This window comes from Mustela erminea, chromosome 3 (assembly GCF_009829155.1).
Source record: "Mustela erminea isolate mMusErm1 chromosome 3, mMusErm1.Pri, whole genome shotgun sequence".
Lineage (NCBI taxonomy): Eukaryota > Metazoa > Chordata > Mammalia > Carnivora > Mustelidae > Mustela > Mustela erminea.
This window is the reverse complement of record NC_045616.1, coordinates 139,832,031-139,856,077: the sequence shown is the minus strand read 5'-3', so window position 1 is coordinate 139,856,077 and position 24,047 is coordinate 139,832,031. Positions and strand designations below refer to the sequence as shown.

Sequence of the window (24,047 nt, the reverse complement as noted above, 5' to 3'; positions counted from 1 at the left end):
GGCTTTACCCACTCGACAGAGTAACGGAGATCACAGAACTATGGAAAACCCTGCCTTCCTGGTAGGATGGAAGCAAAGACACGTCTGAATGTGGGTCTGCCCGCGCCTGGAGAACGCCTGTTTGTGTGGTGTAGAAAAGCCACCGGGACTGTCCTCTCCGGAGACGCGCTGGTTTTGTGTGCGTGTCCTGCGAGCTGCAGCACGGAGCCGGCCGGCTGCGAGCGCCACGAGGTACTCGGTCCCTGGGAATTGTAATTGCTCGGTCGGGAGGGAAAAAAAAGAGAGAGAGAGAGAGAAAGAGCATCCGACTGTTGGCGGATCATAGCACAAGGTGCATTTTGACAGTATAAAGGAGGAAACAGATGGAGTCACGCAAGTTCTGAGTCTGTTTTAACCCCCAAAAATAAGAAAGGAAGGGAAAGGAGAGCCTGGGGCTGAGGGAGTGTTACCGGGAGCGAATCGCTCCGGACTTCAAACACAGGGAGTCATTCTGTCAAGGGGAGGGGGCGGGCGGGGGCAGGCGCCGGGCCTCGCTAACAAAGTCCTCCTCTCTTTGCTCCCTCCCACTTCATTCACTTGCAAATCAGTGTGTGCCCACAAGAGCCAGCTCTCCCCAGCCCGTACCCTTCCCATCCCGAGAGCTGCAGTTCCAGCCGCGGCGGCGAGAACGGCGGAGCCCGCGACCGCGGAAGAAGCGGAGGCAGGAGCAGCCTGGGCGGGTCACAGGGTCTCCCCGGGCGCGGCAAGGAGAGCGGAGGTGGGTTCGGTCTCTGCTGGCGGCCGTGGTGGCGGTGCCTGCCTTTTCTTTTTCTTTTTCGTTTCTTTTTTTTTTTTTTTTTTTTTTTTAATTCTGTAGCGTCGATGGAAGCCAATCAGAGAGAGAGCCCTCTCCGCCCGGCGGGTGCCGCACGCCGGAGTTGGGAGGGATGCTCAGCCTGCGAGCCCGGGTCGGGGCAGGCGCGCGGGTCCGGCTGCGCGGGTCCGGCTGCGCGGGTGGCGCTGCTGCCGCTGCCCAGAACTGGCGCCGGCTCCCGGGGAGCCCGGGCGCTGCTCCGCCGCTTGCTGGTAAGACCCATCCGCCGCGGGGCTGGGTGGGAGCTTAAGTAACGGGCCGCCGGGAAGAACTCCCTGCCTTGTTCTCCGCCGGCGGAAGCTGCCAGGGGAGCTCCGGCATTTGCAAAGTTGGCTGGTCAATTACCAAGGGCGCTGGTGCGTGCAGGACCCGCGGAGCTGTTTGGGGCTTGATTTATTTCCACCTGACCACATCACAAGGGTCTGTGCGGGGACTGATGTGGCTGAGTTACATTTCTTGCCTTTGGGGGTACAGCAGAAAATCAGGGAGCTTGAGAACTCCTGAATACTCCCAATAAGGAAAACTTAAGCTAAATACACGATTTGGCTCAGAGAAGGAGCCAAAGAAAACTGTTAGGTTGCACGTTCGGGGAAATGCCTGCCGGCTCGGGAAAGAAATGCTTGGGTTGCAAGGAAAGTCCAACACTGGACTCCGAAAATGGAGCACACTGTCCAGGGAAAAGTCATGTGGAAGACGCAGCTCGCCGGTGCTCTTCCACGGCTGGCCAGGCACACATCTGCCTCCCCGAGACCGGCTGGAGGGCAGACCAAGTGTGCCTGGTTGTAGGTGTCCGATGCAGGAAAAGTGGAGCCCCCCAGTGCGTTCTTCCCAGAATTTACTAAGAGGGGACGCTGCCGTGCTGCGTACTGCAGCAGTTGCAGAGCTGGGATTACTTCTCCTGTAGTTAGATATTCTTCTGGCAAGAGTTATCAGAGATCTCGAGATGGAGGATGCTGGAGAGATCAGAATGGTGCTGAGAAGTGTTTTCACTGCTGCAATAAAATCCATATTTTATGGGGAGTTCTATGCAGGTCGTTGTTGGTGCAAAGGGCTGTTCACCTGAGTTAACTACTGAGAAAATTCAAGTACCAAGAAGTTTAATAATCTGGAAAGCCACACATTTCTCTCTCTTTCTTTTTTTTTTTTCTTCTTTTTGGTAAAGCCATCTTAATTATAATATTCACATTATAGAAGCCTATCACCCCGTGTCTCCACCAGTCTTCACTTTCACTTACTGAAGCACATAATGTAGGAAAGATCTTTCCTTCAAGAATATCTCTGGAGTGTCTGGTTGGTACACCTATGGCTGCACACACAAAATATGCTTTCTGATCGTTTATTGTCCAGAGGGACAATAAAGTCTTCTCTGTGCCAGAAGAGGAACAGAGACATACCTAGAAAATGTACAACTCTTCTAAGAATGAATAACAAATATGCTTATACAAATGGTAGCCAAGGAGTGCTTATCTCCTTTCTTTCTTGCTGACACCTTTACCTGAAAAGGAAAACCTTTAGGATTCTACTTTAGGAGGAAAAAAAAAAATTCTTCCAGTGTGGCTTGAGTGTCATCCTTTGTGTAATAGCACTTGCATGGCTCTGTGTTTGCTATTTTCGAGATCCGGAAAATAAGTTGTGTGAAGAAAGGGGATGTGATCAAGCAGATGTCTTCATTATGTCAAAAGGAAGAGGGCAAAGTTTATGCCAGAGGCCAGATTTTCAATGCAGAGCTCAGAAACTTAAAAGAAATCCAACAATTTACTGGAAAATAGAATTGCACAGGATTGTATCTCACCTCCTTTTGTTCTTTGGTATGTTCTAATTAAAAAGGTACTGGGGGGAAATAAAAGGCATATCTTTTTCTACCTATTTTGATGGCTCATGGCATACTTTGAAAGCAGGGGAAGTAACCAATTTCTTCAGAAAAACACGAGAGGCAGCAGCACATTTCTGAAGGAAAATGGCAACGGTTTAGTTCTACTGTACTTGTCTAAAATTATCTTTTACTGCCATTATAAGTGACAGACTGGATTCTCTATAGGGACTTTTAGTCCCTTTATTATCTGGCTTTTACACCAATTTATTGCAATTACATTTCTTAATGCTAACTTTGCAAAGATAATGTATAGAAACAAAATCATTTTCTACCAAGTTGCCTACTCTCAGAAAACGTGCATCTTACCTCCTCCACCCACCACTTCCATCAGCTTTGCAAGTAAAAACTCACTTTAAGGCACTCTTGATTTTTTTTTTTTTTTTAAGAGAAAAGTCTATCTCACAAAATACTGCTCTGAGAAACTTGAAACAGTAAAAATTTCTAAAAAAGCACAACTACCGTTCCAGGACATCAAAAGACACTTCCGTGTGGCAATGTATCAATGAGTTGGAACAAGTTCTGAATATCTAATTAAAGCTAACCGAGTGAGAGTCCCACATAGGGATGTTAAAAAGAAATAAAATGTGACAAATATTCTGAATAAAACCATGTCTCTTCCTAAGGACGTGAAACGTGTGGTCCCCCCTTCTGGCCCTTACTTGCTTTGCAGTCATTGAATGCCAACTTACTAAAGCTGCGTCCTTTGAACTACGGAAACTTTTTTTTAGTTGGAAGGGACCTCTAGTGGGTCACTCCATGCATTTCTCCCTGTCTTCAGTTGCATCATGGATGTTTTTAGCTAAGATAATACGTGGATAATAGCTTTTTCTTCATAGATGAGTTAAGGTCCTCCAAGTACCAGCTTGACATTTTCTGCCAGGTTAAAATCATTATTTTTGCTCTCATGTGTACAGTTCCTCTAATTTAAGGAACTCAGGAGTATTTGCAGTTTTCTCAGTATTTAGAGTTTTGGTAACTTTTCTACGATTCCAAATGAAATCGTTAGCCAATTAATAAAGAATTCACCACCATCACCATAAGATTTTTCTTAGTTCTGACCTTGCCAAGACTATAGTTCACTCTCTCAAATTTATCCAGTAATAAGAATGCCATTATAGTTATAACTCAAAAAGTTCCATGCAAAGAACATCTCCGCACTAAAGAAATGCTGAGAAAAAAATATGTAATTAGCCTTTCAGAGATCCATAAACATTCGCAAGCATATTGAACTAAAGCCTTCTAAATTGAAGAACCCCCCCCTTCAAATAAGCATATATTAAAAGTCCAAATGTTGTTTGGATGCCTGTGGCACCCTTATTCTGTGAGGCGTTTTTATTTCTCTCTTTGATATATCCCAACAGATTTTAGGTAACCTACTCCTTAAAAAAAAAAACTCTGCCTGGGACTTAAAGTAAGTTCTCTAGGGGTGAATCAGCCTCTTCTGCTGACAGTCTGCAGGTTTCAAATTCCAATTTAAAAATCTGTTCTAAAGTTTGAAATGTGTTCCAAATGAGATAACATCCGGCAGAAGCCATTGCCTCGCGCTGCTTGCTTAGTCACGCCAGCCCATTCTTTGGGGTTGATCAGAATTAGGGTCTCGCTTATAAAAATAACGAACAGTGACTCAGTCTGAATTGCATTTTTTAATAGTGTTGCAGCCTAGCTAGTGTCTACTGAGCTCACCTTATTTGCTTCACAAAAAGGTGAAAATGTAGATAATCAAACCTTCTCTGGTATAAATTTTTTTCTGAATAATATTTCTAAATAGAAAGACTCAAGAACATCATGCTAATAGGGAAGCTGCTGAAAGAAAAAAAGTAAAACTTACTTTAAAACACACATGCACAGAGAGAGAGAGAGAGAGAACAGCACCCAGTTGTGACACAGTTCCACTAAAAGAGAAAAAATACAGAAATGTAGGGCTTGGGTTGCTTTTCTTCCTCTTCATTCCTTTATTTCTTTTTGTTCTCCAATGGGATTTTTATTTTACTTTGAAGATAGATGAGGTTGAGGCACTTTCCTGGATCTCAACAGTAATATTTTTATTTGAGCTTTCTTTTTATGAAGAGTTACTGGCCTACATTTTAAAAGTCCTATTCCTAAGGAATGTTCCCTTTTTCAAAGCAGTCATATGAGAAACTTCAAGTTCTCCCTAATTAACTGGAGAGCCAAGTGTATACGCTCTCCGTAACCCCATCACTCACCAAGTAGGAGGATAAGGGGAAACTTCATGCAAATAACCATTCAAAAAAGCTGGTGCACCTTCACTGCTACAAAAGTAAAAAGGATTCAAGCTCTTTAAGTCAAAGTGGTTGGGTCAGAGAAACAGCCCGGATCTAGTTGTTCAAGACTGTATTATCCAGGAAATTTTTAACTCCTCCAACACAGAAAACCCACTGAAGAAAGAACGCTGTGAGCACAGGTGCCTACGTGTAAACTAGACGCACACACAGAGGGCGCTGTGTCCTCCACCCCCGATTCCATATTATTTTATCTTGTTTCATCCATTCGATATATTTATACTAACACTGTTGGGTGCTTATTTCCTCTATTAATCAGATCATCTTGCTGGGATTTATAAGAGGAAGAGTTTAATTGAAGCCAGAATGTTACTGTTAAATTTGATGTTCAGTATAAGTGGGCAGCAAGTGTCCCAAGCCTCTCCTACCATACCCAGAGCTGTCTTGGGAAGAGAGCATCTTATGAAGATGGGCAGTATAAAGCTCGCCACCACTGGGTATGATCTGTCTTCATAGTTAATCCCTTGAAAGAACAGTGTGGTTTTTTCTTCCTATAATTTCCTAAATTGGCAGATCTTACCCAGAAGTTATTTAGGAGACCTAGTAAGATAGGAATAGAAAACAGCAAGCAGAAAATAAATTGAAGAGGTGCACAAGTAAAATGAAAAGAGATGAGGAAGTAAATTTTTACATAAAAAGGAAACATAACAGAAAGAATCAAAATTGCTGATTTCGCACAGTGTGCATTTTTCACTACATAAATACTGCTACTATTAAATAGAACTTTATAAACACATCATTAACATGTTTAAAAACACCATACTTCTCTATCATGGAATGCAAATTTGAAAATTATCCTTGAAAAAAAAATCACCACCTAGAGGAAATGATCCTGCATGAGTCGTAAAATAACCAAAGTAGGTTTTTTTAAAAAGTGATCTGTAGTCCAGTAAAATCAAAGAAAGAGGTTTTCTTAGTGCTCTGAAGACTATTCACTCTTTTCCTTCTCTTTATTGTCCTACAAGCTAAGTAGATTTTATACTAACACTGTTGGGTGCTTATTTCCTCTATTAATCAAATGACCTGATTAAATAGATCACTGTATGATCTTCTGGCACCTGCAAACCAAAGTATATAATAGTGACACACACCAAATATAAGTCACCCATTTGGATTCTATACTTGGTATAGCATGATGGAAGACTAACTAGCAAGACAGTCCACCCCAGCCCAGACTGCGTGTTAAAAAGTATGTCATACACACACACACACACACACACACACACACACACACGACACACACGTATATGACAGCCAGGATAAAAAATTCTGATGGTTAGGTTCAAAATTTTTATACATTTGAAAAATAATGATAATTATACACTAAATGATAATAAGTCTTTAATGAGCTTTTCTATATGCTACATGGTATTGTAAACATTTTACATGTATTCTGTAAAATAATAATTATACACTAAGCCAAAAGGAAAATGCTACACCGCTATCCTTTTTATTTAGCCCTTTTTTGGTTTAATTCTTCTCCAGGGAATTCCTGCTTGAGCTAAGCACTTAATGAATGTGTTGTTTACCAACACCTGTGATATCTTAGAATTTAAAGTGTGACACTCCGAGAAAGACACTGCAGAAGAGGACATGGAGTGACTTGGTTATTTTGGCCAAGCAATGCAGATTTTAAGGCTGAGGAAAATCTAGGTTATTCATTTTTGAAAAACTACTTGCAAGCATGCCATTACAGTTTATAATTGTAGTAAAGAGTACTATGTGAGCCCTTTGAGCATAATGGTACTTCTTATAAGAGAATAGGTGATCTTCTCTTGCTTTCAGAGGTAGCCTCATGTGCCAGGAGTATTTGAGGAAAGTAACTAAAAAATGACAACCATTCATTTCATTGACAGGGGCAGGCCACCTGCACAGTACCCTCTGACGATACGAGTCCTTTCTCAGTGCATTCGATACTCTCATTCTGTACACAGCATTTAGGACTGTGGGTAGAGTTGAGTAAGGTCATATTTCTTTCCCCTCCTTATCTGATGAGTAAAAATAATTATTTTCTTCTATTTATGACCACAGTTTTGTTATTTCATTACCATCACAGTTCAATATTTATTCTGAACGATTTCTTTGCCTAGTAAAATTTCACACCAAAAAAAAAAAGAAAGGGACCCCTGGGGGGCACAGGTGGTAAGGCACCCGGCTCTTGGTTTTGGCTCAGGTCGTGACCCCAGGGTTGTGAGATCAAGCCACCTCTGTCCAGGTCCATGCTCAGCATAGAGTCTGCTGGAGATTCTCTCTCCCTCTCCCTCTGCCCCTCCTGCTTGTGCTCTCTCCCACCATCTCTCTCTCTAAAATAAATAAATAAATCTTAAAAAAAAAAAAAAAGTTGGAGTGGAGCAGAAAACATCCTATTAACAATATAGTAGTAGTATATATGGTTGACATTGATGAGTTATTCTCCATTCTTTCTATTGCCAAGACTCAGAAAGTCATGTAGTTAGTCCGGCTTTCATGGACAGCATAATTACAAATAAAATAAGATGATGTGAGACATAGACAGGAGCTTAGAAATGGCTTTACCCAACACCTGTCATTTACATTTGAGATACTTGATGACAGAGAGGTTACTGAGTTGTATCTCTCTCTTTTCTAACTTCTAGTTGCTGGGCAGTATTGCTTTTTATCATCTCCACTTAATTATGACATTAAAAATTAATATGGAACTTTAACTCTATAATATTATGATTTATGAGTATGCTGTCAAGGAGCTGACATAGGAAGTTTTGGAGAAAATAAGGATTTAGACTTCTTTAGAAATTTCATGTGTTCATACCATTTTGAAAAGCTCTTATTGTAAAGAAATATTAAAATTTTCCTTCAAAATTTTGACCACTATTTGGGGGCACATTATAAAACTTAGATTTTTATTTCAGCTTTAATGGCTTGACCATTATTTTGAGTGAGCTTTATCTAAGTCAGTGATTTTCCAGACTATCCAAAGTGTCAGTCTTGGAAAAAAACAGTTTATTGGTCAGTGATCGGATAAGAAAAATTTTGTCAACCTATTGTGTTTTTTATAAATCTCAATTTATTTAAGTACCCAGTGACCCTCCCACTTATTTGGAGTTAAAATGTCAATTCTCATGAAAGCGTTTGGATAAATTATGTTGTGGCTTTTTTTCCCCCTTAGCAAAATTAAAATCTGGTGAGAGACCCAATGTCAACTCTACCCCCTTAAAAAAAAGAAAAAAAGAAACTGTTAATGTTCCATGAAATCCAAAAGTCTGAGGATCACTGGGTTAGATAATGAATAACATCATGTTGAAAAATGATTGACCTACTTCTCTTCCTCATTTGGGTGAATAAAAAGTAAAGGGGAATTATAATGATATTTAAAAGCCAAATAGACAGCCAAAAAGACAAACTAAATAAAAGTCATTCAATCAAAAGGTATCCTTGGATCCCTTAATTAAACCTTATAGAGATTAATACTAATGTTTGCAATAGTAATACAGTCTTTGACTCTGTTAACAAGTCCTCCAAAACTGTGCTTTGCAGAGCTCACGGTCAGAATGTGTCATCAACAATGAATTTCCCTACTGGATTACATAGTGAATTATTCAGTGGAAAACAAAATGTTTTAAATTTATATCTAATATGATAACTTAAAACCTAGCCCAGTTTAACCATTCACATTATAAAAGAGGCATCTTTTTTTTCCATAAAAGTGAACTTTACATTACTGTGGACAAACACAAATTTTCTAAGGTCCTACACTGTATTTTAAGGTTTTTTACTTCAAAAAGCAATTGGCTTCTAGCTTATAGTGTAGATTTCAGTCATGAAAATGAGCTTATCATATTTTTAGCTACAAAGCTTAAACCTCTTTTGCAGGATTAAAAAAAAAGAGTTTCATTAATCTACTATCATCCATTTTATAAAATGTTTGAAACTGCTCAATTTCACATTCAACTAAAATATTCTAAGCTCTCCTTAGCAACAGGTTCTAATTTAACACAGATCTAAATGGTGTGGTCAAACTAAGTAATCACCAATGCAAAAATGATAAAATCCACCAAGACTGGAATATGAATGAAATCGAACTACTGTATCTCCCAACAGTTATTCTCATATTAAACTACTTGTTTAAAAGTATCTAGTTCGGATTTTGTCCATTTTTTCATAAAGAATTAATTCTATGGGGCGCCTGGGTGGCTCAGTTGGTTAAGTGGCTGCCTTCTGCTCAGGTCATGATCCCGGAGTCCTGGGATTGAGCCCTGCATCAGGCTTCTTGCTCAGTGGGGAGCCTGCTTCTCCCTCTGACCCTCCCGTCCCATGCTCTCTCTCTCTCTCACTCACTCACTCACTCTCAAGTAAATAAATGAACTCTTTTTAAAAAATTAATTCTATGATGGAGGCCTTATGATAAAGTTCAGTGCCACAGTTTCACTCTCTTTTGGACTCATATCTGCCTTTTTATCAAAAAAACACAAACAAACACTTGGGCAGCTCCTAATTAAGACAGCAGAATCAAGGGGTCAATTACTGATCAGTGTCAGCAAGAGGAGTTGATCCCAAGCCTCCAGATCCAGAAGGTACTAACTCTGCAGTAAGTTTTGCATTCAGAGAAAGTATATTTACCTGCAGGTCAACTACCTTTGTAGTGTACAGGCATGCCAAATACAGATTTCATATTTAAAAATTTTGTCTCATGATACCTATTTTTCTTCCTCAAGTTTGCTTTTAATTCTCAGATGCCACATTCCAAAATATCTTTCCAAATAGCACCATGGTGTGTTTTTCTTAAAAGCTCTCCCCACTGAATTTAAATGAGTGTGTACTTTGTGTTCTTAAAAAAAAGGGGGGGGATTAAATTAAAGAGATCACCACAGTAGAGGGAAGGTCACCGCAAGATGTCTGGTGATCATGTGAATAACTGCTTTCCCTCCAAACAGAACACTAAACGGCACTGTTACTTTATTTAAGATATGAAGGTGAAAGCTACATAACAGTAAAATGCTCTCAAGCTACGGAGTTTAATGTGATGTAATGAAAGATTTTTATAGAGTGTACAGAAAGGGGAGAAATCCTTGAAACCCTCTGCCTGATTAATTGGGCTCTGAAGAACAAAAAGTTTGCTTTGCACCCTGAATGTTCTGAACATCTATAGAGCATATGCTTGCTTCCCAATTTGTCACTAAATTAAAATGGATTTTTAAAAGGCTTATTTTTTTTTCTTTTTTTGTCTATATGACAATCTCTTTATCATGGCTGGTTAGAGAAACTAATCACAGAAAACAACAGTCAAACTTGCTGTGCTTTGTAATTGAGAAATACACACTAATATCCATAATGTTATTAAGAAAGACTTTAAAGGAAGGAATGAAATTCAGGCTGTCTATTAAACTCAACAATCCAGAGAAGCAGCCATGAGGCTCCAACTGCTCAAAAGATACTGTGCTTGTCAAATATTTTCCAATTTAACTTTTATCTGATTGACAAGTTCTCCTAAAAACAACGCCAAGACTTTTAGACAATTCCTTACTTGATTCCCCGCACAGCAAAAGCCCACCTGATCCACATATAAGATGCCTACGGAATAGATAAATCCAGGTTCAGGAGATAGAAGAGGTGGTTTTAAAATATCACTTCTCCATTCCCAGATCGCAGTTTTAAGATCAAAGCATCATTAGCCAATATAAGCACATAGGGAGGGTTCGATAAATGCATCCTGGGCAGAATTCTCATACAAGGTGCCAGAGTCTCTTAAATAAATATTTTCCCAATTTATTTCCTTTCCAAGCTCGTTCACAGCAGTGAAAAAATATAACTTTTCTATTCCACGCTAATCATTTTAATAATTCTGACCCCTATACAAGGAGCCAATTTCAACGGAAACCCTATCCACAGAGTCCCAAGAGCTAGAGGGACTAAACATGTAAATAGAGCTGCCCAGCATCAAAATCCGGCCACCAGACCTCTTCTTCCCTCAGGCGGATTTTTTATTAAACTCGCTATGAAACAGTGTTGCCTGGAGCCTGATTAACAATTTATGCCTTCCTAAGCAGATTAGCAAGAAGTCTGTCATTTTGATTTTTTAATTCTTAATTTCTGTTTGGAAACAGGAAGTTCCTCTGAGTTTATACTTTCAATATATTTTAAGAATTCAAGCATAAACTAAACATTGTTCTTCTGAGAGTTTCTTTTACTGTTTTAGCTTCCACGCATGTTACTGTATGTTTTCTGTGATAAATAAAGCAATTGCTTTTTTGCTAAGTGAGTGACTTTTGTCACCTCTCATTCAAATAATCCTACATGTTCTTTTAAAAACATTGTGAAATAAGAAAACAAGAAAGATGACTGGGAAAACTGAGTAGGGTAACAATTAAAGCTAACACTTACAGAGGACTTACAATGTTCCAGATACAGTTCTAAGTGTCTTACAGGAATGATCTGATGTAAATTCTGTCAATCCTCCTGATTTTAAAGACCAGAAAACAGAGCGGTTAAGCAACTTGCCCAAGGTCACACAGCTAGTATAGTTGATCCTTGAATAACACAAAGGTTAGGGGAACCGTCCCCCGTAGAATTGAAAATCTGTGTATAACTTTTGAGTCCCCCAAAACTAAACTACTAATAGCCTACCATTGACCTACTAATAACACAAAAAGTCGATTACTACATATATTGTATGTTATATGTATTATATACTGTATTCTTCCAATAAAGCTAGAGAAAAGAATATTAAGAAAATTATAAGAGAAAATACATTCACAGTGCTATACACTATTTATCAAAAAAAAAAAAAAAAATCCACAAATAAGTGGGCCCGCACAGTTCAAACTCATGTTGTTCAATGGTCAGCTGTACTTCTCAAGAGCTAAAGTTAATTCCAGTTTTGATGGCCAATCCTCTTAACTACCGAATTCTTGTACCTTTTATGCTTATTATGTACATATGTATACACATGTATGTTTACTCAAATAGATGAAGACAGATACAAATAGGTAGGTAGATAGATTCAGGTGTATGTATCTCAAATCCAAAAATAATGTCAAAAGTGTGGGGAAATACAAGGTAGACACTGTAACATGTAACATGTACACCTGTCTCAGGATTCAGAAATGTAACTAGAAAGAAAATAAGAAAACACATCTTTCCTTTCCACGCCACAGTGAATATATCAGTATATTTCCATAGTAATTAATAATCAATTAATGATAGCATAAAACAACAGATATCATCAGCCCCAAGAAAGCCTTCCAGTTTTAGGCCTGGCTCTTCACTTTAATTTGAGTCAGTCTTACAATCACTTCATGCTGGTCCCAAAGGGAACACAGGAAGAGTATTTGGGAGGTTCAGATTCATCATTCATTAATTTATTCATTCTGTAATATTTACTGAAGGCCTCCTGTGTCCAATGCAGGAAGGAGAGACAGTGGATGACTATACAAACATGCACTAGAAATTCAGGGGAAATAGATCCTTTCTTCGTACTCTATACCAGATAAATCCTATATGGACTAAAGTTACATCTTATATGAATATAGAAATTGGCCTTTAACGTTACATTATGATTTATAGGGTCTCTACTCATTTTTTAGGTTTGTTTTTTGACCTTCCACCCCAGCTCAGAAACAACCACACGTCCAAAACCACTCATACCAAAAGCTTACCAGAGTTTTATTCTTGATAGAATGCCTCAGACTATGTGCATGGTGTTTCTTCCACCAATCGCTACAATTTCACCAATGAGTTTGCTGTACAGCATAAAGCCTTACCTAATATATTGACCAGCAGAGATACATTCAGCAAGAAATCACTTTACCCAAGAAGACTAGCTGAAATTAAGGTTCAGGCGATAGAATGTCAATTCAACTCAATAAGCATTTAATGAACACTTCTGCGCAAGGCATTGTGTCAAGCGCCACGGGTAACACCATGCTTTGATGTCAGGTGGGTTCCAATATGTATTTAATATTAAATATGATGGCTCAAAACTGCCATCTCAGAAACTTACTTAATGAACAGATAGATGTTCTGTCAGGATTGAGCCTTTTATTCATAAAGCAGATTAAGATCTCCCTTTGCTAAGTGGTTGTACTGCTATCCAGCCGGTGTGCACGGCAACAGCTGTTCTGACTGCCTACCCCCGGCCGCCCCCCTCATCGTCACCTGGACAAATCTTACTGGCTCTTCAGGAAAGAGGGCAAGAGTCTATTTCTCCAAGAAGCTTTCTCTGACCTTCACTCACCTGTCCTGCTTTCAGCTCCGATTTCTCACAGCATGCTTCTGTAATAGCCCTTACTTAGCCTCAGTGCAGCTGTAAACACATCTTTCCAAAGATCTCTGTCTGGTTACCTAGGTCTCACCGATAAGCAACAGCTGTGAGCATCAGGAGAACTAGGCTTCTCAGTCTTGCTTTTACCACTAAGGCCTAGCACTCTTTTTGATGTATGGCAAGAACACATTATTCTAGACTACATTTATGTGTTTTTATATTATTCCTGTTGGGTGTTCATTTTCTTTACTTATCATCAGATTTCCTTTGGACACGTTGTAGGAATACAATTAAGAATCAAGGAAGTCAGTGCCAGCCTTCCAGACTGTCCACACCAAAAGGGCACACCCAGTAGAAGGATGATATCCCTAGCACAACCTTGGTGACTTTGGCCAAATATCTGAAACAGCTACAGACCCTGTAACTGGTGGTTCTCCTAATACAACACTTGAGTTGTGTTTTGTTTTTTTTTTTTAATTTGGGATGTCTCCTTATCTAAGAGTTGACATTTGTTTGGTCACTCTGCACCAAGGCATAGAATTGTTTACAGTTTATATTTATGTGTTCCACTTGAAAATGTTGGCTGTATATTTTCTCTCTTTTGTGTAGGCTAGTCTGATAAACCTTGATTATCTTTGGGCGTATAATCCATTCATAGTAGTACATCAAACTCAATCTACAGAACAATCTGTGGAACATTTTTGTATACACGTTTCGTGAGCAAAATAATTCTTCCCTTAAATTCTACCCTGGAAATATGTCTTGACGTTCTATAAGGAAGTTTAATACAAGATCCTACATACCTTGTTATAACCTTGAACATGGCTGTACAAAAGAGATTAAATTAAATTCCACTGATTATGTAGTCCTGCTTCATTCCTTAAGTGGCAGTCAATGCATGGAAAGAATCTTCATGAATATTGCTTGGCAATGAAATATGCACTCAGCCCAGCTCCGAGCATGCCAAATGTTTTGTAAAGTTGTAAGATGAAGTGGGAGAGGTTTGGATAATGTTCTTTACACTTCCCCTCTTAATGTGATATCCATCAGCCTTAAGTCAAAGGTGCATAGAGAATTTTAAATTTACTAGTCAATACAATAGTTTGTTTTACGTAAGTGGATTTTCTAGACTACAATAGGTATGGTGGTATATCCCATCCGATTTTTCTATTACATCTCACCACTATGGGACACTGTAACTTCTGAGGAAAAGGAGTAGAAACTGAGGGTTCAGAAAATTAGAACAGTGGCTCCCAAAATTCTTCTCTGCCTCTCAACCGTTCTCTTGATTAATACTTTCCACTCAGTAACATCACACATTAACAACAAGTAATCGAAACTGCTTAGGGGTAGTCCTCTCCCACACTCACATCCCCAACTTGAGAATGGTTAAGCAGAGAATTAAAGGATTTTCAGGAGTGATTAAGCTAGTGGGGGTAAAGGAGAAGCCAATAAGTAAGCCTATTAACAGAGGAAAGGTGATCAGAAAAGCAAGATAGAGTAATTCATGTTCAGCATCCTAAAGATCTGATTACTTCATACTCTTTCTCACTAAGTGTTTTCAGCCTGTGTTAGGATGCTTTGGGTTATCCCATTTCCAACTGCATTAAGAAATAAATACAATTATATTTTATATGACAGACAGTCCATAGGAAAGCAGGCTCACACACATAAGCGGTATGATCAGAAACTCAGGATCTTTCTGTCTCTCCATGCCCCTACGTTGGGCATCAGAATCACTCAACCAGGGATTTCTCCCAGACTTTAACATGGTTACCAGTGACAAGTGGGGCCACATACTTCCTTATTCTTGGTAGTAGAAGACAGAGAAACCTCTCTCACAATCAAGAATTAAAGGCAATGCCCTTCAGTCTGATAGTCTGATTAAGCCAGTTTAGGTCATGCAACCACTCTTAATACATTATTAATTGTTTGGAAATCCCATGTGCTAATGGGCTTTTTAGACCAAAGATCCATTCTTGGGATCAGCTTCCCTTGATTCGAGTACTGTATAAGTGAGGGCTTCAATGGGATTCAGTTTCATAAAGTACAGCTTTAGAGGTAATAAATAAGTCCAAAACCCACCTATTCCATCAAGTAAGGGTTACCTGCAAAATGGCAATTAGAGCAGTACCTAAGCCATCAGAATGACCTCTATTCCTATCTCATTTTACTTTGCATGTGAAGCAGGTTTTGGTGTATTTGTTTTGGGAATAGACTGACTAGAAATTCATCATTGTCCAAAAAGAAAACATCTTTTTCATCTAGCCATTTGAAGCTTAACTACTGGGAAGAAAAATATAATTTCATTGTGTTCCCATAGTCTCATTTAGGAAATAATCTTAAGAGAGTCAAAGGACACCATGCCATGTGAGCACTCTCCCTTGCTCTCAGGAGGCTTGGCTTGGACTTGAACTTGTCTAGCATGTTCTGAAGTGTTTTCTAAAGCAATATTTTTGCCTTTAGCACTGTCCTAACCACTGGAGCTTTAAGAAAACTTTAAAAAGTGTTGTTTAAAAATAGCATCACAAAAAAAAAAAATAGCATCACAAAACAATTTTCTTTTCTCTTTATAGCTAAAAATAACCTGAATCTTTCCTTAAGAACCTTTTTTTAAGGTTTTATTTGAAAGGCAAATAAGCTGAAATGCAGATGTTTATCTAAATCCAACTCAAAACAGTAAGAAATAATTATAAAACGTGAAATTAAAATCCAACAGAGTTCTGCCCCTGTTGTCTGGGTAATTTTAGGCAAATAAGGTGTTGAGATTTTTTTTTTTTTACAAATGCATTAATGTGGATGTGATGTATACCACAAAATAGGATGTTCCTAAAACATCCTGTAATAAAGTCTAAGGTCTAAAATGTTATACTTTTTTCCTAATCTTATTTGTATTCCCTTAGAGCTGACCTTGCCACAGTGTGAGTTCACCTAACTGCAAATGTTTAACTGTAACAAAGAAGCCTCACTCTAGAACTAAGGAACCAAGACCATAAAAGCTTTGTATTTAATTAGGCGATGAATAATGCACAAATTTTTAAGGAAAGGGGGCATCTTTATCATCAAACTCCTACTTTTGCATGATAAATGGAGTCCCAGATTGACTGGGACATTGACTGTGTTGGTATAAGGGGCAGATGGCTCTGTTGGACATTTCTCTTAGTGCAGTTTCCTCCAATAAAATGAGGATAATGGTAGTCTCAACTTCATGAGGGTGTTGTGAGGAGTTACCAAGATAATGCTGAAAAGAACTTTAGCAGAGTGCCCAGGCGTGTAGAAAGCACCCTGGCATATGTTAGGTGTTTCTGTTGCTGTTACAATTGCTGTTATCATTATTTCTTCCAAATTTTCAATCAAATGAAGTTTGGGGGCATTTTTAACATGCTGCAAGCTATTTTTTTTTTTTTTAATTTCACTGATTGGAATGAAGCACATTTTTTATGTCACAAATGTAATGTGCCACTGGGGGCAATATGCCCATAATTCTTCTCACTGAACCGTGTTTTGGCTGACACAGTGAATGTGCCAAATGTGGCTTAAATTCAGAATTTCCTCAGAGCCTCTTCAGCATTGTTCCCCAGAAAATCTGCAACCTGAGCTGGGCTCCTCATTTGGGCTTGCAAAGGTGTGAACTAACTGCGGCCAAAATGAAGTAAAAAATAATAGATGCGAATTGTCTGGAACACTTTGTTGGTCCTGGCCAGTGGCTATTCCTCTAACCTAGTTGCCAGCCTGCCCCTGTCCACGTGGGACTGACAGGAGCAAAGCAAGGGCGCACGCATGAATGCACGGACGCCGGCTTGTGCACGTGCACGCGCGCGCACGCATACGCACGTACACGCACGCGCGCGCACGCACAAACGCACGCACAGCTCCCCCACTGAAACCACCACAAACACGATGGTGATAAGGTGCTTCCCGCTCCAGACGGCGGCCTAAGTGGGTCCTAAACTCGCCTCCTCCCACAAACACAGCCAATGTACCGCTGCATGTGGCGCAGCTTCCTCTGAAAGACCCTTACAAACCGGCCGATTGACCCGACCGGTCGGTGCCGGCCACGCGGCAGCCGGCAGGGCGGCCCGGCCACACTGTCCCCCCAAGCCCCATCCCCGGCGCAGCCAACAGGGCAGTCGGGACGGAACTCAAAATCAGGAGCCTCCCACGGGCCACCTCAGCTCTTAAGCCCTGCACCTGAGGGACGAGCCACCAGCCCCCCGTCCTTTAGCTTGGACGACAGCGGGGTTCACGACCCCAGATGGCCGAGGCTGAAGGGATGCGAGAAAGCGCCCCTCGGAAGACTCACCAGCCGCAGGGCCAGACGGGAAGCAGCCGATGCAGGGGCGCGGGGTCAGCGGCGGAAGGGACCGGCTCCTCAGCTTGTCCTGCACCTGCACCTGGGGTGAGCTGCTCACTCAGCTTGTCCTGGAGGGGCAGGCATCTACTCAGACAGACCCGGCGTCTCTCGGAGTCCTCCACAGGCGGTGACTGGTGGGCGCCGTCTCGAAGCCCCCTCTACTGCCTCGCCCGTGGGCGCCATCTTCACGCCCCGCTCCTGCCCCGCTCCTGGGCTCCCAGGGCTCCCGGAAGGGAACTTTTACACACCCCTGGTGCCCTGGTGTTGGTGGCTGCCACCCTTGATTGCCTGGCCCCGATGGCCCCGCGGGCTTGAGTTCCTGGGACATCCCCCCTCCACCGCTCATGAGAGAGAGTTCTTGGCGGGCCGCCACCCCACGGCGCTGCATAGATCTCCACGTGGAGCACACGTCCGGGCTTGCCGTGAAAAAGGCCTGTGTGCGTGGCCCGGAGCTTCGGCCCGAGGCAGGTGGCGGCGGCAGGCTAAGGTTTGGCACAGAGCTGGGGCCCTAGGACCTGCCCTCGGGGACTCTAGGACCTGCTGTCGGGGACCCTAGGCAGGCCCCGCCGTCTTCGCGCTGCTGACTGCCCTGCTTGGGCGCGCTGCTGGCCCCGGCAGAGCTCTAAGCTCATCGGGAGCCCGGGTTTTTGCACCTGGGCCTCATGCCTGGCTGGACTGAGGCCTGCGGCCCCTTAGGACGGTATATATTTGCATGAGCGTTTTTCACAGAAAGTTACTTTTGTGTGTATAAATATAATGATGTAACTACAAAAATTTGCAAAGTTGAATTGTGTCATGATAAAGTTAAATTTGCTCAGAACAAAAGTATTAGGCTTACAGAAAAATATTAATTTCAAATTTTAATTCATATCCATAATTTTTGCAAGGCATATGTGATCAATATAAGATGTTCCAGCATAGAAAACTACATTACACTAAAATATGTGGGGGAAGTTGAATGGAAATGAATTCAAGAAGAATGGTATTAAAATTTTATTAAAATGATCTTATTCACGTATTTTTTAATGAGACATTGTGGCTATTGAATCGCTACTGTATTAAGACTCTACTGGAATCTTTTTTAAGCAATTTGATCGTTTGTTTTAATGGTAAAATTTACAATTGGCCAGAAATTGCATTATTTTTAACAACTTAGAGTGCAGCATTTTAGCTGTTAATGGAAGAAATACATAAATTTTTCAGTATTATTTTCATTCACATGGAAACAAAGTCTCAGGTACCCTGTGGTAGACCACGGAAGACTAATGTGTACGTACTCCACCACCCATGGTAGCAGCGTAGCTGACATGCTTTTGCTCTGAGGCTCTGGTTCATCCCTAAATTCATCAGTTGGGACACCTCGGTAGCCGATATTAGAATTCCCAGAAATATAGTCCAGGTAACTCTGCATCAAGCCCAGGCCAGTTCCTTTGCAGTCATTTCCCTAACATGAGTGCGGAAAATAGGAGACCCACAGGTCTCTCCTGGCATATTTCTAGTTGTAAACCTCCTGAAAATATATCACTCAAAAATAAGAATAGATACACAGAGAGCCAGATGAGTCTAATTCTCTATTTCTCTAACTCTGTAATGTAAGGTTTTACTAAGAGTACACTCGATTTACATGACTAAACACAATACTTAAAATTCTAGTTTTCAACTTGTGAATTCAAATTTAAGAGATTTTACATTTTTTTCCCTAAAAATGAGTGGCTCCATGTAGCATATTCACACTTGGGGGACTGCAGCAGATAGCACTCAAGTACCATTTCACATCTCCTCAGCCTCATCTGTCTCTCACTCAGCCGCTGCCATGACGACCAGTTCTTCACAGGTTCCGACCCACTTCCTGCAGGTGCAACCCGGCGGTGCTTTGTGCCCGTCCCTTGCCTGCACACCGTGCCTTCCACGCTAGGGCTTCTCTGTTGATGGCACAGAGTGAGCAACCTCAGGAACCTGTTTCATGCTAAAACCATACATAATCTGGAAGTGTTTGCAACGTGTCCCATGAGGTGAAACTTTAACATGAGGGGGTGGGAGTCTATGGGTAAGTGTTCTGCCTTTCTTTCCCAGGGGAGATGGTCCAGAGTTGCATTTCATAGGGCTTCTAGGATGATCTCATGAAGTGGTAGCCAACTTGATAACACTTTCTTGTACTGGTTCTCCTTTCTTACTTTTCTGCCTCAAAATTCTCTCTAGGAAAACACTCCTCAATAAGGTATTTGCATATGAAAAATAAATGAGGGAGATAAGTTACAATTCTAAAAATCAGTGCTACCCGTTGGTCAGAGCTATTTCTCTAGCCCAGGTATGTGCTCCAGAGCACCTCCCTTTGCTAGTCTTCTGATACTCTTTCACTCATTCGTGTACTCATTCTTATTTTCAGCAAGTACTGATTGCTTGCTTACTATATGCTAATTACAGCAGATACAAGGATGAACATAATTCCTGTTTCCTTCGCTGGGAACTTTGTCACAAAAAGGACTGATAGGGTGCACTTTGAACGCATCTTCCTGAACTCTAAAAACAGATGCCAGCTACTTCACTGGCTGGACAACGGATGGTGGGAAAGGTCATTAGAATGCAAACAGTGAAAGCACAGAACGAAGGCTGCAACATACCATTGGAAAATCTCCCAAGCAGCACATGTCACAGACACTCAGAGGTGGGACAGATACAATGAATGAAAGAGAAAAATTTGAGACCACATCTCAGGGCCACACAGAAGGGAATAGCTATCGGCGTCCCTGTTCTGTGTGGAGCTTAAGCAGTAAACAGAGGTGCTGCTTAGCTCTTAGCTCTTGGATGAAGGGCCCCAGAGAATGGGTGGTGGGTTGGGGGTAAAGGGAAAACAGCAGGCTGTGAAGAGAAACCCAGCCAGCACAGTAAGCTGCTGCTTCAACAGGCTGATGCTGCATGTGATTGTATGCCTTTTTAACAGCCTCTAAAAGTCTCTTTTTAAAGCCTTTTCGGAAGCAGTTTCCTCTTTTCCTGTTGTACTATCAGTTGGCAGATGCCACTGGGAAAGGGGGATCTGCTTTCCAAAAGGCTCTTAAAGAATGTTGGTTAAAAATTACTTTTAAAGCTATCTGCTGGAGAGCACCTTGCCCTCTTCCTCTTGCCTGCCCCAGTAACTTTCAGTTTCCCCAGCCTTCGCTGATGTGCCTGTCACTCCGTCCGAAACCTCCCTCGTTCTCCGACACTTGTGCTGACATAACATCCCACCCTGGCCGGCAACTGCCAGCTCTCATTGGAAAGTGATTGCTAAACGTTTCTGGGTTCTGGAACAGCACAAGGGGGGAGGGCCCATCTTTAAGGACCATGGCTTACCAGAGGGTGTGTTGAGAACCAGAAAGGTGCACAGAAGGCATCTGTGCCTTAAAAAAATAATAAAATAAATAACAGACAGGAAGCATGTAAAAAACCATATGCACTGGGACACTGGACGATGTTGATGATTTGAGAAAGAGGTCATGGGGGCCTGTCAAACAACTAAACCATTCTGTTTTCAACATTTTTCAGGATTAAATTCTGTAGGCCATTTTCATACATCCTAAGGGGAACAAAATATGATCCATATATTTTTAAAAGGCATTAATTAAGTTTAGCTCTGACACCCAAGAGTAATGGTCCCTGACCTGAGCCCTGACCTCCAACTAGGATTTCAGATGAGACTAATGGTTGTGGCACAATCAGATCTGTGTCACGTATCAAATATAGGTCAAAGGAGGAATGCTCCCTGCGGAAAACAAAAATAACCTTTCTAAGACACCATTTCATATTAGCATAGGCCCATATGCTCAGGATCAGAAAGAAACTGTGTTGTATCTGAAAGAAATCACGGTGGAAGAAAATCAAATTTGAAGCTAAAGCGTCTGGCAATGGAACTGCATTTCTGTAAGCCTTTATTTACTGACTGCAGATAAATCTTGACCTGAAATTAATGAAAAATGTGAGCGTGGCCTAGGAAAGTTTTGGGAACTCCTATGAACTACCAACTTTAGAGGATTTTGTACTATGACTTTCCTCTCACTAGTTTCAGAATGTCTAGCTTCACAGTTTGAAATTTGGGGGCACTCGGGTGGCTCAGTCGGTTAAGAGTCTGACGCCTAATCTCAACTCAGGTCACGATCTCAGGGTTGTGAGTTTGTGCCCTGTACTGGGCTCCAAACTGGGCATGGAGCCTACTTTAAAAAAATTAAAAGTTTGAAATTTTAATGTAAAAAGCATTATAATTCATATTAACTCATTCATGAAATCTAATAGAAATGAATCAAGTCACACATATGTATTATTAGATTTAATTGTTTTTAATCTAGTTGCTACAATTGAAATTATAGTCCCACTACTGAAGTGATATCTTACCCAGTTTGGGATTAATCGGCAAAAAGGAGAACTGTAAACTCCTTTCTACAACAGTTCTCTCAGAATTCTCTTTTTGAATGATGTCTATCATTAACTTTAATATATTTAATATATTTTAACTGTAATATATAATTACAAGAAAAGTTCTTCAGGAAGCACAAATCAACTACTTAGTAATGCATTCTTTATATAATACTTTGCTTTTTTAATACAAATACTTAATGGCTTTTTTTAAGATTTATTTATTTGAGAGAGAGAATGAGAGGGGGAGAGAGAGAGTTGGGGGAGGGGTACAGGGAGAGAGAATCTTAAGCAGACTCTGTGCAGAGCACGGAGCCCAACTCAGGGATCAATCTCATGACCCTAAGACAACCTGGGCCAAAACCAAAAGTCAGATGTTTAACCGACTGTGCCACCCAGGTGCCCCTGAATTTTAAGTCCTTTAAATAAAATATCACACAGAATTAGATACTGTAGTTACTGAATTATAATAAACTGCTGTGGATGTGAATGTTATTCAGCCCATGCTTCAATATACTTCCTACACTGGAGTCCGGAAGTAATGTAAAACATTTTCTGTTAGTAAAAACTTGCTTTTAAGAAGGTTGTGAAAGGGATAGATTTGGGGGGAAACCATCAATATTTAGGTAATAGAAAATGTAAAACCAAATAGCTTGGGGCCAATTCAGTTCTACCATGTAAAATAATGCTGATTGGAGCAAATCAATGCTTTGAAGACTTAGTCTAATATAATATAACTCTAATAAAGTTAGGTAAATTGAGAATTCCGTGTATGGTGTGTAAAGACATGTTACTCGTTCCAAAACAGAGATTTTAATGTTTCATGTCAAAACTGAAGAGCATGGCCATATATAAGCAGATACAGGGTGGTGACCAAGTCAGAATCTTACCCAGATTCTCACCAGCCGTGTGACCTTGACTAAATCAATCAAGATCATTTTCTGTCTATATCCTTTTTATATTATTGTCAGGATTAAATGATCTGTATTATAAAGCCATCACGCAATTCTTGGCCCACAGTCACTTTTATTATTATTGAACGTTATTCTATGTGAGTAAAATTTATGATTTCTGAATCCTCCAAGTCACACACACACACACACACACACACACACACACACAGAAATAAACCAGTCAGCGCCCTTCATACAATCAGACCTGGGTGATCCAGTTTAATAGCAGAGGAAGAAACTCCACATGAGAAGCAGGAGACAGATGACCTAAAACCTGTTTTTCCCAACAATGACTATACTATAAAACACAGTTACTGTTGTAAAAGAGGAGGTAGCCTTTTGCTTTTTCAAAATCTCCACCTTCCTATACCAGAGGTGTAGGAATTCTACATGGTTGCAAATTCTACGAGATAATCTACTGTTTTATTTAAATCACTTATTTATGCAAACATTCAGTACAATTTTAGAACTTAAAATATATCATCTGACTTTTTTTTTAAACTTAAGTTTTTTTAAAAATAAATGAGGCAGTTTCTGGGCTTAAGACAGTTTCTAATGCTTTATTTTGTTGATTCTGTTACACAAACATTACAGTAAATCTCTTGAGGAAAAAAATATGTTGTTGCTCTAATACAGGGTTTGTAATCTGTAGCTTGGTTCGAACCCAGCCAGTGCCAGTTTGTGTATGGCCTGCAAGCTAAGAATGTTTTTCACATTTTTGAATGGTTGAAAAAAAAATCTATGGAATATTATTTCATGACAAATAAGATTCAAATTTCAGTGCCCATAAGTAAAATTTTATTGGAACAATTCATTTGTGTATTATCTGTGGCTGCATTCACTCTACAATAGCAGAGACCATGTATGGCCAACAAGGCCCAAAATCTTTACTGTCTGGCCCTTTAGAGGAAAAAGTCTGCCAATTCCTACCCTACTATAGCAAGCCCCGCTTAAAAAAAGAAAAAGAAAAAAAAAGTTGCTCAAGCATCATCCAACTTAGGAACAGGTTTTATTATTTTTTCAAGATGTTTTTACTTGACAGAGAGAGTGCATGAACAAGAGGTAGGGGTAAAGGGGCGGGAGAAGCAGACT

The 24,047-nt window shown here is 40.6% G+C and overlaps 1 protein-coding gene across 1 annotated transcript in view; it reads left to right on the top strand.

Moving 5' to 3' along the window:
* Positions 1-514: 514 nt before the first annotated feature.
* Positions 515-24,047, top strand: part of CDH6 (cadherin 6) — a 125,144-nt gene continuing 101,611 nt past the window's right edge. Inside the window, exon 1 of the mRNA XM_032337708.1 lies at positions 515-757. The gene's annotated coding sequence lies outside the window, so the exon portion shown is untranslated. The remainder of the gene's footprint in view (positions 758-24,047) is intronic.